The sequence below is a fragment of the Acomys minous genome (assembly GCF_964271855.1).
Source record: "Acomys minous genome assembly, chromosome: 9".
Taxonomy (NCBI): domain Eukaryota; kingdom Metazoa; phylum Chordata; class Mammalia; order Rodentia; family Muridae; genus Acomys; species Acomys minous.
Genome location: NC_140490.1, coordinates 122,809,317 through 122,824,489, shown reverse-complemented (window position 1 = coordinate 122,824,489; position 15,173 = coordinate 122,809,317). Strand labels below are relative to the sequence as shown.

The window sequence follows — 15,173 nt, the reverse complement described above, 5'->3', positions numbered from 1 at the left end:
AAACAGTTCATATTTGAAAATGTGATATAAAGTTCTAGTCTTATGAAAGCTAACTATTGCAAACTGTTCAGGATGGTTGGAGATGCAAGTTATTAGTCACTTATAAGTCTTAGTTGTAGTCTTGCTAGATATTAGTTTAGTAATCACAGAAATAAGCTTTTTAAAGTGTTATGTATATGTTTTCAAGGTTAAGCAGATAGTATATATATAGAAAAAAGGAGGATTTGTCTATTTAGATATACTGAGATAGATAGATAAATCGGTCCATCGATAGATAGATGATAGATAGATAGATAGATAGATATGAGTACTCACTATAGTAAGTAAAAAGATGGTTTTCAAACAATTTAGATATCTACAGAACATGACATTTAATAATAAAGAGTTTTTCTGACAGATACACCTGTTTCTAGCAGCACCTTCAATATACTTCAGTGAAGATGATGGGCATCAAAGAAACAAATGTGGCAAAATAGCCATTGGACCAGTCCTTCAAAGTTCCTGCTTCCCAGAAAAGTCTGTCAGATATTCTGGGCTGGTAGGCTGAAGATTGGATACCCCAATGATACAGAAAAATCTTTGGTGACTGTTCAGACAGTCATCTGTCTTTGTCATGCCTATATTTTTGGAAGCTGCTTGCCTGAACTTCCTACATATTAGATAATGTACATAGTTTATTTTGTATATGAGTAACAACACAAATGCACATGTAAGAATATTAACTAAAAAAGATAATATTTCCTTCTTAAGTCTCTAATGAGGTTGAAGACTAGAAGCTTTAGTTGTTTAGGGTATAAAAACATGTCTTTAGGTTGATAAATGTAAGTTATGATAAGAAAGTGATTTAGGAAAACCTTGGACACTAAGATAGGACTCAATAGGATAGAATAGATAGTGCAATACTTATTCCAACATTGTCAAATATAAATGTACTTGACCTTATAAATGTAACTTTTACCTGATAATTCTCATAATCATTCTTACTGTATATAGTATTTTTTAATGGAAAGGGGGACATGCAATTGATGTAAAGATGATTTTGTTTTGATATCAAATGTGGGATGTGAAACCAACTTGGGTGAGCATGTGTGATGTTTTCCACTGGAAACAGACTTGTGAGAGAACAGCACCAAACAAGAGGTTATGCTTTTTGGTTTTGGCATTGTTTCCTATTGTTTGGCTGTTCATTGCTCTGCTTTGAGATGCTTCTAGAGAGAAATGCTCCAGAGAATGGTTAGAGGTTCCAGGTCTGGCTACTGCTCTGGCTTCTGGCTTCTGCAGTTGTAGTCACCCTTGCTGAATTGCTGGTTTGCTGTTAATAATGGGTCTGCTGAAATCCTGGCTACTACCACTCCAAGGAACTGAGTCTAAAAAGGTCAAATTCTCTTGCTCCCATTAAACTCTTTTCCCTCCTATCTAGGGTAGGTGGGTTGGAAAGGAGGTAGAAACATTAAAGAACCACAAATAAAGTAGTTTTGACAAAGTTCAAAGCCTACACAGAGATGCCTTTTTATAAATAATTATTTTTATTCTTTCAAGGTATCATATATGTAAACAATGCCTATTTATCATATCCATCCACCATTATTATCTTGTTACAAGTTCCTTAGTATTCCCTACATTTTTTCCCTCCCTACTTAATATTTTCTTTTTAAAATGTTGCTATTGGACACATGTAGTGGCTCATGGTTTCAATTTCAGCACTCAGGCATAGGCAGGAGGATCTCTATGAATCTGAGGTCAACTAGGGATCTATAGTGAGACCCTGTCTCAAAACACAGCACCTCGAATCCCAACCTCCCCCTAAATAAAACAAAATAACACCAACAAATCCCAGAAAAAGGAAAAACAAAAACAAAAAGAAAAGAAAACCAAAAAACCCAAAACCCCAAAAACAAAAAACAAAAACAAATAAAAAAGCCAACCCCCCCAAAAAAAACCAAACCCCAACGAACCAATCAACCAACTAACCAACCAACCAACCAAACAAACAAAAAACCCAAAACCCAAACCAAACCAAAACAAAACAAAATAAAAAACAAAAAACCTTCTCTTTTGGTGTCCCTCGATACCCAGGTGGAGTCACAACAGGTGCCCCTGAGGTAAGCGCATCATTATTACTAAAAGATTCTCATAGTCCAATGTGGACACACATGATGACTTTCTGTCTACCAGAGCCTTTCAGTCAGTTAGCAAAATTAAATAAAACACAGTGCTTCTTTAATTCTTTGCATCTTTCTCATCAGCTTAGGCTCCACTAGGAATTCTTTGTAACAGTCTTCTCTATGGAAATGGTACCTGTAGATAAGGACTTGAGCAAACAAGCTTTTGTTAATTAAACAATGCTGCAAAAAGAAAGGTATATCAACATTTACTTATTGTATTAAGAGTGAGGACCTCTGGAACCAAGATACCATGCTAACTGTATGCATCCCCAAAGTCTATGTTCAGTTAGATCTTCCAGAATCAGTGACCCTAATTAACCCTTTATTATATTCATTCTACACGTGTGTAACCAGTCATTTTGTTCTTGCAATAGCTGTGGAAGGAAATGCTGTCTTTGTTAAATTGTAGAGATTATCATGGTGTTCATGCTGTGAACATGTTTATGCACAAGTTGTAATGTATTCTTATATGTATTATTGAATATTACACCTCTTCACATTTGTACAGTGGCCAAGCAGACACCTCAAACTTTAGCATTTACATTAAGTACTTTAATGCATTTTAGGCACCTAGCCCCAGATTTTATATTGCTTATTGCTGAGGGTAAAAGTGATATATTGTAACAGAATGGCTAAATATTTTTTATAAAATAGACATTTTATTTTTTTAATCTTAAAAACTTGCTTAACCATTCAAATGCATTTAACAATGTTGGCCAATAATTTAGCACTATGTCTACAATATTTTTAAGAACTTTTCATATCCTTATTACCTTTTAAATTTTAATTTTATTAATTTATTCAGAAAACAACTAAATTGTTATCCCATTATTTGTATCCTCCCATTCTTCCCTCCCTCCCGCTTTCACCCCATTCCCCTTAGACAACATTTTATAAAATGGTATTATAACACTAAAGCTGTACCTCAAAAGTCTCACAAATAATTTGATCAAATACTCTGTACGTCTTTAGACAACTTGTTTATGGCTTAGTATCACTCTTATTATATGCCCTTTTGCAAATCATGACCTTTATTTTTTACTTACATGACCAAAATTTTTACTAATAAACTCCTGAACAAAATTGGTGTTGTCCATTGATGCATGGATGTGTGGCCATCTATGGGGCATGAGGGGTCTACCAGCACCCTGGTTCCCAAAAGACAAGGATACTTTCAATAAAAAAAATGCCCTGATGTATTGAATGAAAAGGTGTCCTGGCCGACTTTCCCTTCTATTTTTGTTGATTCTCTGTATGAATCCATTGGGAACATGAAGAAGGCACCAGCTGTACACAGGTCAGCAGGCAGGTGGAGAGCAAATGAGCAGGCAGGTGGAGAGCAGGTGAACAGGCAGGAGGAGAACAAGTGAGCAGGCAGGAGGAGAGCAGGTGAACAGGCAGGTGGAGAGCAGGTGAACAGGCAGGAGGAGAGCAGGTGAACAGGCAGGTGGAGAACAGGTGAACAGGCAGGTGGAGAGCAGGTGAACAGGCAAGTGGAGAGCAGGTGAACAGGCAAGTGGAGAGCAGGTGAACAGGCAAGTGGAGAGCAGGAGAACAGGCAGGTGGAGAGCAGGAGAACAGGCAGGAGAGCAGGTGAACAGGCAGGTGGAGAGCAGGAGAACAGGCAAGTGGAGAGCAGGAGAACAGGCAGGTGGAGAGCAGAACAGGCAGGTGGAGAGCAGGAGAACAGGCAGGTGGAGAGCAGGTGAACAGGCAAGTGGAGAGCAGGAGAACAGGCAAGTGGAGAGCAGGAGAACAGGCAAGTGGAGAGCAGGTGAACAGGCAAGTGGAGAGCAGGTGAACAGGCAAGTGGAGAGCAGGTGAGCAGGCATGTGGAGAGCAGGTGAGCAGGCAGGAGAGCAGGTGAACAGGCAGGTGGAGAGCAGGAGAACAGGCAGGTGGAGAGCAGGAGAACAGGCAAGTGGAGAGCAGGTGAGCAGGCAGGAGAGCAGGTGAACAGGCAGGAGGAGAGCAGGTGAGCAGGCAGGAGAGCAGGCAGGTGAGCAGGCAGGAGGAGAGCAGATCAGTGGGAACAAGATGGAAAGAATTAGCTCATACATTCAAGTTAATGGGAAGCAGGAAGGAAATAAAGTCCACAATCAAATTCTCTTGCTATTGTGGTGAGAAATGCCAAGGAATCCATTTTTTAAACTTAATTTTCTGCTCAGTAGAAGCTAGAGGGATTGTGAGTACTTGGAATTGGGTTTCAAAGCCACAGCATGGCTGATCTCTTCATGAATGGGTATAGATCCTTCTGGGCCTTAACTGTATTAACCTAGTGCCAAATGATTTGTGAGCTACACATCTTAAAAGAGTCCAAATGATGAACCAGGCACCGCAATGACTGTAGCTCCAGGTCTAACTTACTCTGAAATCAGTTTGTCTCTGAAACAGTTAGTTCTAGAAGACAAGAAATCCAGAAGCCAGAACTAGGATGAAGTATAATCAAAGAGCACAGTACCAACTCAGTGGGGTTTACATCAGGGCACTCAGACTGAGAGTGCAGTCTTGGGTTAGCTTGTTAACAAGCTAGCAGGTTTATACCAGTTGTCTTGAAGCCATAAACTCAGTGGGAACAAACAGTTTGTGTTCCCTAGGAGCTGCTTCTGGGTAATGACTGAACACCAATGGTGCCAGGGTTCTGGTCAGTTTCTGAAGACTGTTTCCATACACAACTTTGGATGGGATTTCCATTGATTTTGTAAAACCTTTGGAATGGCTTTGTAGAAGGAGGTTTGTCTTACTCAATTCTCAGAGAGGTCTGGGCTCCAAAAGTTTTCTCTCCTTTTTCATTCGTATTTCTCCAGATACATCCCTCGTATCAAACCTCATCTTTACCGTCCTTTCAGGGAACTCCAACTGGTTGATACTCTAGATCAGGTTCTTAGATTCTGCTCTTCTCTCTGAGGACCAAGTAAGGAGAAAGAAAAAGTGTGTGATGTAATGAGAGTTCTTCCCCAATGAAGATAACATCACAACTAACACAGACTTTGTCTGCTATATGATTTAATTGGGAGATGCTGGGCTATTTGTGTGAATCAGCTTTTCAACACCAAAACAAAATCCTGACACAGCACCTTAAAACAGGTGATTGATTTGGACTTACAGTTTCCAAGGGTTCAGTATCATGACAGGGAGGTGGATTAACTCCACTCACTCATGGTAGGTCCAAAATCAGAGCAAAAGTAAGGCCAGAGCCTGCTCAGATCTCTCTCTTTTTTGCTTTTACTTTTTGTGAACCTTCAGCTCATGGGATGGGGGTACCCACATTCAGGGAGGCTCCCCTCTCAGCTGATCCCTCTGAAACACCTTACAGACACACCTAGAGTTATACCTTAAATTTCTAGATGATTTTACATCTAGTCAAGTTAAAAAGAGTACATATATGAACTTTGTCTTACTTTAGATACATCTACATAAAACGTATAGTCATGAAATTGTCAGTAAGTGAATGCTGAGAGGGCCTTGATTTGGCCTCAAAATGTTCAGTCATGAAAAAACCCATCTGAGTGTCTTAGGCAGTGGGATAAAATGACATCAGTTATTGAAGTTTTACAATTTCAAATGATTGCTGTTGTGTCTTAGAAATGTTCTGTCTCCTCAATTATTGCTGTAGTGCATTTACATTACTTTATTAAAATTGTTAGAATCCATGCAGTCACTGAGATTACCAAGTCTGATTTGTTTCTTTCCTCCAAGGCCCATAGTCAGTCATTTGATTTAAAGAAGGCCCTCTTCAGAGATGCCTGAGATCTCTGACCTTCATTCCCCGCCTTCTAATGGTGCTCTTGTCATCTCATTTGACCTATTTCAGTCATCTCAGCCTCAAGGCTTTTCTTCATTCCTTCTCTTCATGACTTCAGTTGATTCATTTTATGATTTATAAATCAAATTATATTATACCCTTTCTCAGAAACTGCTTCCCATTATCTATCTGTAAGATGAGTTAAAACCACGATGATACAAAAGGGCCTTCATAATGTGAGGCAAACCTCTTAGGGCCTCACACTGATAACCCCTCACTCATGCCCATGTCCCAGGAGCACTGTGTCAGGGAATGAGCTGGCCTCACTTGCTGCTTGTTTTATTGCTTATTTAGATGATAGGAATTTCCCATCAGATTGAGTTTTATTTCTTTTTCTTATTTCCTTCTCACATTCTCTATATTCTTTTAAGTCTGGCACAAAATAATATCCTCTCAAATAGCTTCCAAGATTTTCTCAGGAAGAATTAATCATTCTAATGTTTACCCTTAAAAGTTGCATATGTGGATCTGTTATCACACTCTTTGATTACACATTATCTTACCCACATGTCTCTGCTCCATTTGATTGTAAACATCAAGGAGAGCAGGCAATTTATGTTGGCACATGAGAGTTTAAGAAAAAATTCTAAGATGTCATAAATTATCAATATTTGGTGCTTTATCTCCTGAGCCATCTCACTAGCCCTACAATTTAAAATTCAATATTATGAAATGCTTGCTCTTCAGGTTTGACCTATAATATGCTAAAACCCTTAAATTATATGATCACACACAAGTGTCTTTTACACCACAGCTACAAAGAAAAGTATTAATTCCAAAACGGAATGAATGCCTTTTATGGGTTATATTTAGTTGTTCCTTCTTTTTTGTTTTTGCAAAATTATCCTAGACATAGTCCATTGTGCTCTCCAAATTTGAACTTCATAGATAGAATATTAAACATGAGTATATAGCTGAGTAACAGTATGTTCATGCTTGTATGTGCACTGTAAATGAAATGCTGATCTGGGTACAGATTCATTTTAATAGCCTTTTATTTGCATTTACTGAGTGAAGGGAGAAGACACATTACCTTTCTGGGTCATGATCTTTTCAGCTGAGATATAAAAGGTTTGGAGTAGGGTTATTTATTTATTAAAGAAATGCTGGATGCTAGCACTGGAAATACGAAGATGAGAAACATACATAGAGTTTCTATTATCTAGTAACTTAACAGATATAAGCAAAATTTAAATTAGTTTTCTATTTAACATCTCATACACTTGACATAGCATCATAAATTAAATGAGATAGAACATGAAATATTCATGTTTACTTTTGAATTTATTGAAAAGTACTTCTTTTTTTAAATTAATTTTTTATTAATTTATTCTTGTTACATCTCAATGATTATCCCATCCCTTATATCCTCCCCTTCTTCCCTCCCTCCCATTTTCCCCTTATTCCCCTCCCCTATGACTGTGACTGAGGGGGATTACCTCCCCCTGTATATGCTCATAGGGTATTAAGTCTCTTCTTGGTAACCTGCTGTCCTTCCTCTGAGTGCCACCAGGTTTCCCCCTCCAGGGGACATGGTCAAATGTGAGGCACCAGAGTACGTGAGAAAGTCATATCCCACTCTCCACTCAACTGAGGAGACTGTTCTGACCATTGGCTAGATCTGAGTAGGGGAAAAGCACTTCTTAGTGAAGTGTATTGTATTAAAAATTCTCACTGGAAGACTAGTTTTGTCATAAACATATTGCTATTGTTTTTGTATTAATTGTTTCTTCACTGAGGAGAAGTGACCTGATGTCTAGGGTTGGAATAATCTGGAGGTGTGTGGTTTTGGCTGTCAAGTCCTAAACCAGGCCTGATAAATATAGCACACCTATACATAGCCTGGTTTTTAGAATATAGAAGTCTCAGGAGAGCTGTGCTATGGGATCTCACAATAGGAATCACTTTCGATAGCCATGGCTTGTATGGTGACCAGTAGTCTAGAAGAATGGTCCAGTAGGCCAGATGGAGGCTGTGTTGTTCTGTATAACACCTCTGGAAGTCATTTTTTTGCTGTGTTCTATACTAGAGCAATAATTTGACCATCTATGCTTAGACATTCTTTATATATGTATACTTTCATATTTTTATGTATCTGCTATTAAAAATTAAACTAATTTTTAGTAGCATTCTGTATACAAATGACAAGCATGCAGAGGAAGAATTAGGAAAACTACAACCTTCACGATAGCCACGAGCAATATAAAATATCAGGGAGTAACTCTAACCAAGAAAGTGAAAGACTTGTTTGAAAAAAACATTAAATCTCGGAAGAAAGAGATTGAACATGACATCAGAAGATGGAGGGATCTCCCTTGTTCATGGATCAGGAGAATTAACATAGTAAAAGTGGCCATCTTATGTCTGGACCCACCGGACAATCAACTGGAACCCTCGGACCCCTAGGGAGAGAATGGGGGACAAGAGAAAAGAAGAACGGACAGTAAGTCAAGGAATCTGATCAAGCTGACCAAATTTTATTTTTTCACAGGCAATTATATACCATTGAAGCGGGAGGCTGAGTGGGGTGATCCAGGTGGGTAGTTTTCCCAGGATATCAGGAAGTCAGGAAGTTTGTGGTTCCTGTGGTTCTGGGGCTGGGTGGAATTGTTAGGCATCTGGAACCACATGGTGTTAACTATAGACTTTGTTTCCCTCATCCTCTGAAGGCCTCTGTAATTCCAGGAATACTGAGAACAGCTGGAGAGTACCTTGAGGGAGGGGAAGAGGTTACAAGGCAGCCTTCTGGAATGTACCCGGAGGCAAGGAGGGGAAGAGGTCACAAGGCAGCCTGCCCCAGGTCCACTCAATGTATTATGCCAAGGTCTGAGATGCTTGCCGGCTATGGTCTTGGCTCCCCACAATCTTACCAAAAGCAATTTACAGATTCAGTGCAATCCCTATCAAAATACCTACACAATATTTTAAAGACACTGAGATCAATTCTCAACTTTATTTGGAAAAACAAAAAACCCAGAATAGCAAAACAATCCTATACAATAAAAGATTCTCCAGAGGAATCTCCATACCCGATCTCAAGCTGTACTGTAGAGCAACAGTAATTAAAACTGCAAGGTACTGGCACAGCAATAGGCTGGTTGATCAATGGAATCAAATCAAAGACCCAGAAATGAATTCACACACATATGGTCAATTGATTTTTGACAAAGAAGCCAAATCTGCTCAACGGAAAAAGAATAGCATATTCAACAAATGGTGTTGGTCTAACTGGATGTCTACCTGTAGAAAGACACAATTGGACCCATATTTGTCACCATGCACAAAGCTGAAGTCCAAGTGGATTAAAGACCTTAACATAAAACCAGAGATACTAAATTGGTTAGAAGAAAAAATGGGGAAGAGCTTGGAACACATTGGCACCGAAGACAACTTCCTGAACAGAACACCAACAGCCCAGGCCTTAAGGTCAATAATTAATAAATGGGACCTCATGAGGCTGAGAAGCTTCTGTAAGGCAGGAGACACTGTCAACAGAACAAAGCAACAGCCTACAGACTGGGAAAAGATCTTCACCAACCCTATATCTTACAAAGGTCTAATATCCAAATTATATAAAGAACTCAGGAAATTAAACATCACCAAAACAAATAACCCAATTGAGAAATGGGGCTCAGAACTGAACAGAGAATTCTCAACAGAGGATTATTGAATGGCTGAGAAACACCTAAAGAAATGCTCAACCTCCTTAGTCATCAGAGAAATGCAAATCAAAACAACTCCGAGATTCCATCTTACAACCATCAGAATGGCTAAGATCAAAAATTCAAGTGACACCACATGCTGGCGAGGATGTGGAGAGAGAGGAACACTCTTTCATTGCTGGTGGGAATGTAAACTAGTACAGCCACTTTGGAAATCTATCTGGCACTATCTCAAAAAACTGGATATAAGGCTTCCTCAAGACCCAGCTATTCTACTCCTTGGAATATACCCAGATGCTTCAGAACACAACAAGAAAATTTGCTCAACCATGTTCATAGCAGCCTTATTCATAATATCCAGAACCTGGAAAAGGCCTAAGTGTCCCTCAGTAGAAGAATGGATAAAGAAACTGTGGTACATTTACACTATGGAATACTACTCAGCTATTAAGAACAAGGAATTCCTGAAGTTTGTGGACAAATGGATTGAACTAGAAATGATCATAATGAGTTAACCCAGAAGCAGAAAGACTCAAATGGTATGTACTCTGGACAACTAGCCCAAGGGGCATGTCCCATGAAAGTCTTCACTTACCAGGAAAGTGGGACAGAGGGGAAGACATCCTACTGAGACTCTAGGTGAAAGGAGCATGGGAGAATGGGGAAATAGAAAGACCCAGAGCATCCTAGAAACCTACAAGAAGAACATTATGATGGGTGGATCTGGGCCCTGGGGTCCTGCTCAAACTATGGCACCAGCCAAGGACAATACGTGCAGTAAACTTCAAACCCCTACCCAGATCTAGCCAATGGACAGGACATTCTCCACAGTGGAGTGGAGAGTGGGGTCTAACTTTCACAGGAACTCTGGTGCACCATATTTGACTACATCCCCTGGATAGGGAGACCTGGTGGCATTCAGAGGAAGGATAGCAGGCTACCAAGAAGAGACTTGATGCCCTATGAGCATATACAGGGGGAAGAAGTCCCCCTCAGTCACAGTCATAGGGGAGGGGAGTAAGGGGAAAATGGGAGGAAGGGAGGAATGGGAGGACACAAGGGATGGGATAACAATTGAGATGTAATATGAATAAATTAAAAAAAGATAAAAAATGATTCTTGTGAATATCTACTGTCTACTTGGCCACACACTAACCTTTACAAAAACTTATTTTAGGAAGTTTTGAATATGTCTTATCCATGTGACTTTAAATAGAATTTGGAGAATCTTTATAAGAATCCTGAGGCAGTTTTTATTATGAAGGTAGAAAAAAAAAATCCAGAACAGCGACAGTTCTTGAAATGAGCTTAGAAATACCATAAATGAACATATTGAAATCAAATTATCCTTGAACTCCAGAAATAAGACATAATTTAATTTTACTGTTAAATTCAAATACTTCATTTATATTCATTTTGAATAATAGAAAAACAAACTCAAAGATTATGATTACCTTGAAAAGATAATAATCAATTTCATCACAAATAACTAAGAATGTAGTGGGAAGCATATAATATAATACAGTTGTTTTAGGAAAGGGTTGTAAGTAGCCAAACTCTTTCCAGGGCTTAAATGCTTTGCAGTAGTTGGTTACACTTGAGAGTTTACTTAATATTTGTTTTATGAACCAGTAGCTGAGACTAGCTGAATTATATTATTTTGTAAGCAGAATGATCTTTTCTAAAGGGTGAAGACTAGATGTTGGTTTGAAATATTTCTTTTGAAGAACACAACTTTATACACATGCTTGTGATTTGTAACTAAAAAGAATGCTCCAAAACACTGTAACAGGGCACTATTGTTTGTATTTGAATCTCAAAGGTTCAAATATAAAGGCTAATTTGCCTGTGGAACTATTGGTTGTTGGGACCTGGTACAAAGAACTTGATTAGTGGAGTACACCCTGAAAAGGAGTATTGGGGCCATGGCACTCCCCCACCATTTACTTTTTGATGCTAACTGGTAAATGGCTTTGTTACACTGTGTGATCCTCCGCATAGCCTGTCAACAATTCTAATACAAATGGACCAAACTGAGCACAGATGTGAACTCCTGAATTTGTGAGATGAAATGAGACCTTTCTTCTCTTTAAATTGATTATTTTAAATGTTTTGTTATAGCAATGAGAAACTCAGTTACGAAGGTCCTGAGTTACCTTGGCCTCTTAATTTTCTTTCCTTTATTCACCCAACCATGCTTCTATATTTCTAAATCCAGGCTAAAGGAAGAGCTGCTTGAGAATCAATATTTTGATTAATAATGTAAATCAGTACGTAATAGTATATAAATAGTATATAACATGACCAATGTTTGAGAAAAGCAAATGATATTCATAAAAAATTTCACAAATAAACCCAAATGGTTGTTTATAGCTAATGAATAGCAAATCCTTAAGTCTCAAGATATTGGCATAAGAGAGAAAGGTAAACTACTTCAAAATGGTATTCCTGATTAATTAATAATTAAACAAACTGGAAAGGTTTTAAACAGAAAAGCAATGATCATCCTTAAGTGAAATAATTTATTACTCCAAAATTTGTTCAAATCATGACATTTAAAATGCAGTCTAAAAGCAGATGCCCATGAAAAACACAACAGCACTGATTTATTTAAATAATAAGAAACACTTTATTTTAGGTTATTTTTACAGACTGCCTTCCCACTGGAGGATTTAAAATGACTGTCCTTTCTCATCTGGATACTTTTTTGTATGTAAATGAACTGTCCAGATTTATTTAGACAGGGCTGCTTGGAGGTGGAAATCTCTTGAACATGCTTGATGGCAGGCCTAAATGTGTTCTCTTCACATGATGTTTACCAGCAAACATCTTTCCCAGAAGCAGCCAATAAATACTTGACTCACAGTCTGCAGAGCATCTAAGCTAACAGATGTCTTTGTTGGCAGTCTCAATATTGCAGAAGTACCATGGCCTGTAAGTTTTCTTATCTTCCTGGTGGCTGTCACCCTTAGTCATAAACTATAGCATCTCCTCTGAGCTTGTAATCTTAGAGTCACTCCACCATTTCCCCACTTCATATTCTCTTAATCAGCAAATCAAGAAAAGTTATCATCTTCCTGACCCCACAGAGCCATAATCATAATTTTAAACTTAAAATTCCATGTCTTTGTGTCAGAATTAGATTATACCAGTGAGAAGCTAGGTAAAAGACTGTTGGTGCTTAGGTTTGTTTGTATATTTTGAGGAAGGGTAATGATACAGCAGAAACTGAAATGTTATCTTGCTCTTTGTGATGCTTTTACACTGCACTCCACCCATCCTGGGGATGTTGGGGAAGCTTGAGGATATAGGCATTACCTTCAGGAATGGTCATTACCCACATCCCAAGAAGTATCCATGGAGACATTTCTATTTATGAACATGTTGTATCTCTACAATGTCCCAGGAACTGCTTTAGAGAAGCAGAGATTGACCTTTCAGGACTTTAGATTGAGGGGCTATCATGTTGGTTGACAACAGACTCCAGAGCCATGCCACCTTTGTTCAATCCTCCTTAATTACTAGATATGTAACCATGGTGGGCTATTTACCATTCCTATCAATTAATTTTCATGCCTTTAAAAAGATTTATTTATTTTATTTTTATTTTATGTATATGAGTGTTTTGCTTGCATGTATGTGTGCATACCATGTGAGTGCCTGGTGTCAGAGGAGGTCAGAAGACGGTGTCAGATCACTAGGAATTACAAATGGTAGTCAGCCCCTGTTTGGATACTGGGAATGGAATCTGGATCTTTTGCAAGAAGCACCAGTGCTCTTAGTCACAGACCCAACTCTCTAGCCTCAATTTCCATTTGTCTTAAATGAAGATAGCGGAACTCACTATTTCATGTAGCTTTTAGAATAAAATGATTCAATACAGAGACAGTCATCCCATAAGTACAAAGTGTCTTGTGCACAGTAAGTATTAGATGTCTTTGCTGTTATGCTTAATAGGACATATAATTTCTTCTTTTTCTGTGCTACATACACTTTGAACTATTAAACTAAACTTGAAAAACACAGAGATGTCTTCTGTAGTACAGCATTTGTTTCAGTTGAAATTTCCTCTCTCTGTGTGTCTGTCTGTCTCTGTGTATGTGTCGCACTGGAAGGAGAACAGTTTAAGGCATGAAGCCAGTGCTTTACTATCTTCTTTCAATCAGGCCTATCGACTGTGTTTGAATGGCTATGCTTAGAAGATTGACAGAGCCATTGCTTTAAGAGTAGTCAGGGTCTTTAAGGAGCCAGAAAAGAAAGGCGTTAGAAGCTGAGAATTTCAAGTGAGACTTTGTGAACAACAAACAGAGGGAGTCTGGAGTGTTCAAAAGAGCTTCTGAGGGATGGTTTTATTGATTAGTCATCACTTATTCCGCTTCACTCTAGTCTACTTGCCTAGTTCCTGTAGATCAATACCCCTTTAACACTGTGCACTTAAATAAACTAAAAAGAAACCTATTTAGTGGGAACATGCCCAAAATAACACTCCATTCACCCACTGCTGCTTTTGGAGCAGAAAATCTTAATGGCAAGAGAGGGTTGATTCTGGTGGATGGGTGACACCAAGTGCAGTGGGTCTGACCTGTTGAAATGTATTTTTCTCTCTTCCCTAGGATCCTTATCTGTTAGGAGAGTGCCAGAAGCTCCCCAAGCTGGTGCTGTGAGCTCTGTCTGATTCATTTCCTTCTAGACAACACAGGGTGACAGAGGCCTCAATTGCATTAACAGTTAACAATACAACAGGGTCTCTATATTTGGAGTGGTTGTGTTTTTGTGTTTGCATCTTAAATTTTCCATACCTGTGCATAGCTTAAAAATCACCAAATTAAAATCTTACAATAAACTGGTCTCTCATACTGCTCCACCATGAATCCTGCCACATGAATTTATTTGCATCTTTTTTGTACAATATTTTTCATGGAATTTAAAAATTACAAGTATTTATTACGTGTGTATGTGTGTTATGCATATGTGTGCATGCCAATCATGTGGTGGTTAGTAGAAAACTTGTGGGAGTCCTATCATGTGGGTAACTGGGATTAAACTCAGGTTATCAGTCTTGATATCATTGACTGCCTCCTGATCCATCTGTCTGACTCCTTCATACTTATACTGAAAATTGCAACTACTGCTAGCTTTTATTTTATTAATTATACATTTAGACTGGCTTGTAGCTAAGGATGTATCTTACTTACATAAGGATTTCCTATTACCTGCCTCACAATAGGGACTCATCACAATATTATGGGCTCACTATCAATACTTAGAACATTTTAACTGCTAAACTACGTGTATGCTACTATATGGTTACATATGTGTCTTTTTAATATTTTGCTAATATTAATTTGATGCTTCTTATTGTCATATTTTCCTTGTTCTTAACTATTTTCATTCTTATCCATTTTGAGTAGCTTGGGCTTTTTTTCTTTTTTAAAAATTATTTTATTAATTTATTCATATTACATCTCAATTGTTAGCCCATCCCTTGTATTCTCCCATTCCTCCCTCCCTCTTACTTTCCCACTACTCCACTCCCCTATG

At 38.4% G+C, this 15,173-nt stretch overlaps 1 long non-coding RNA gene across 1 annotated transcript in view; it reads left to right on the top strand.

Annotated features, from left to right (window-relative positions):
* The window catches only part of LOC311604624, a 75,408-nt gene that overhangs the window by 17,278 nt on the left and 42,957 nt on the right, over window positions 1-15,173 (top strand). The gene's annotated exons all lie outside the window — the stretch shown is intronic.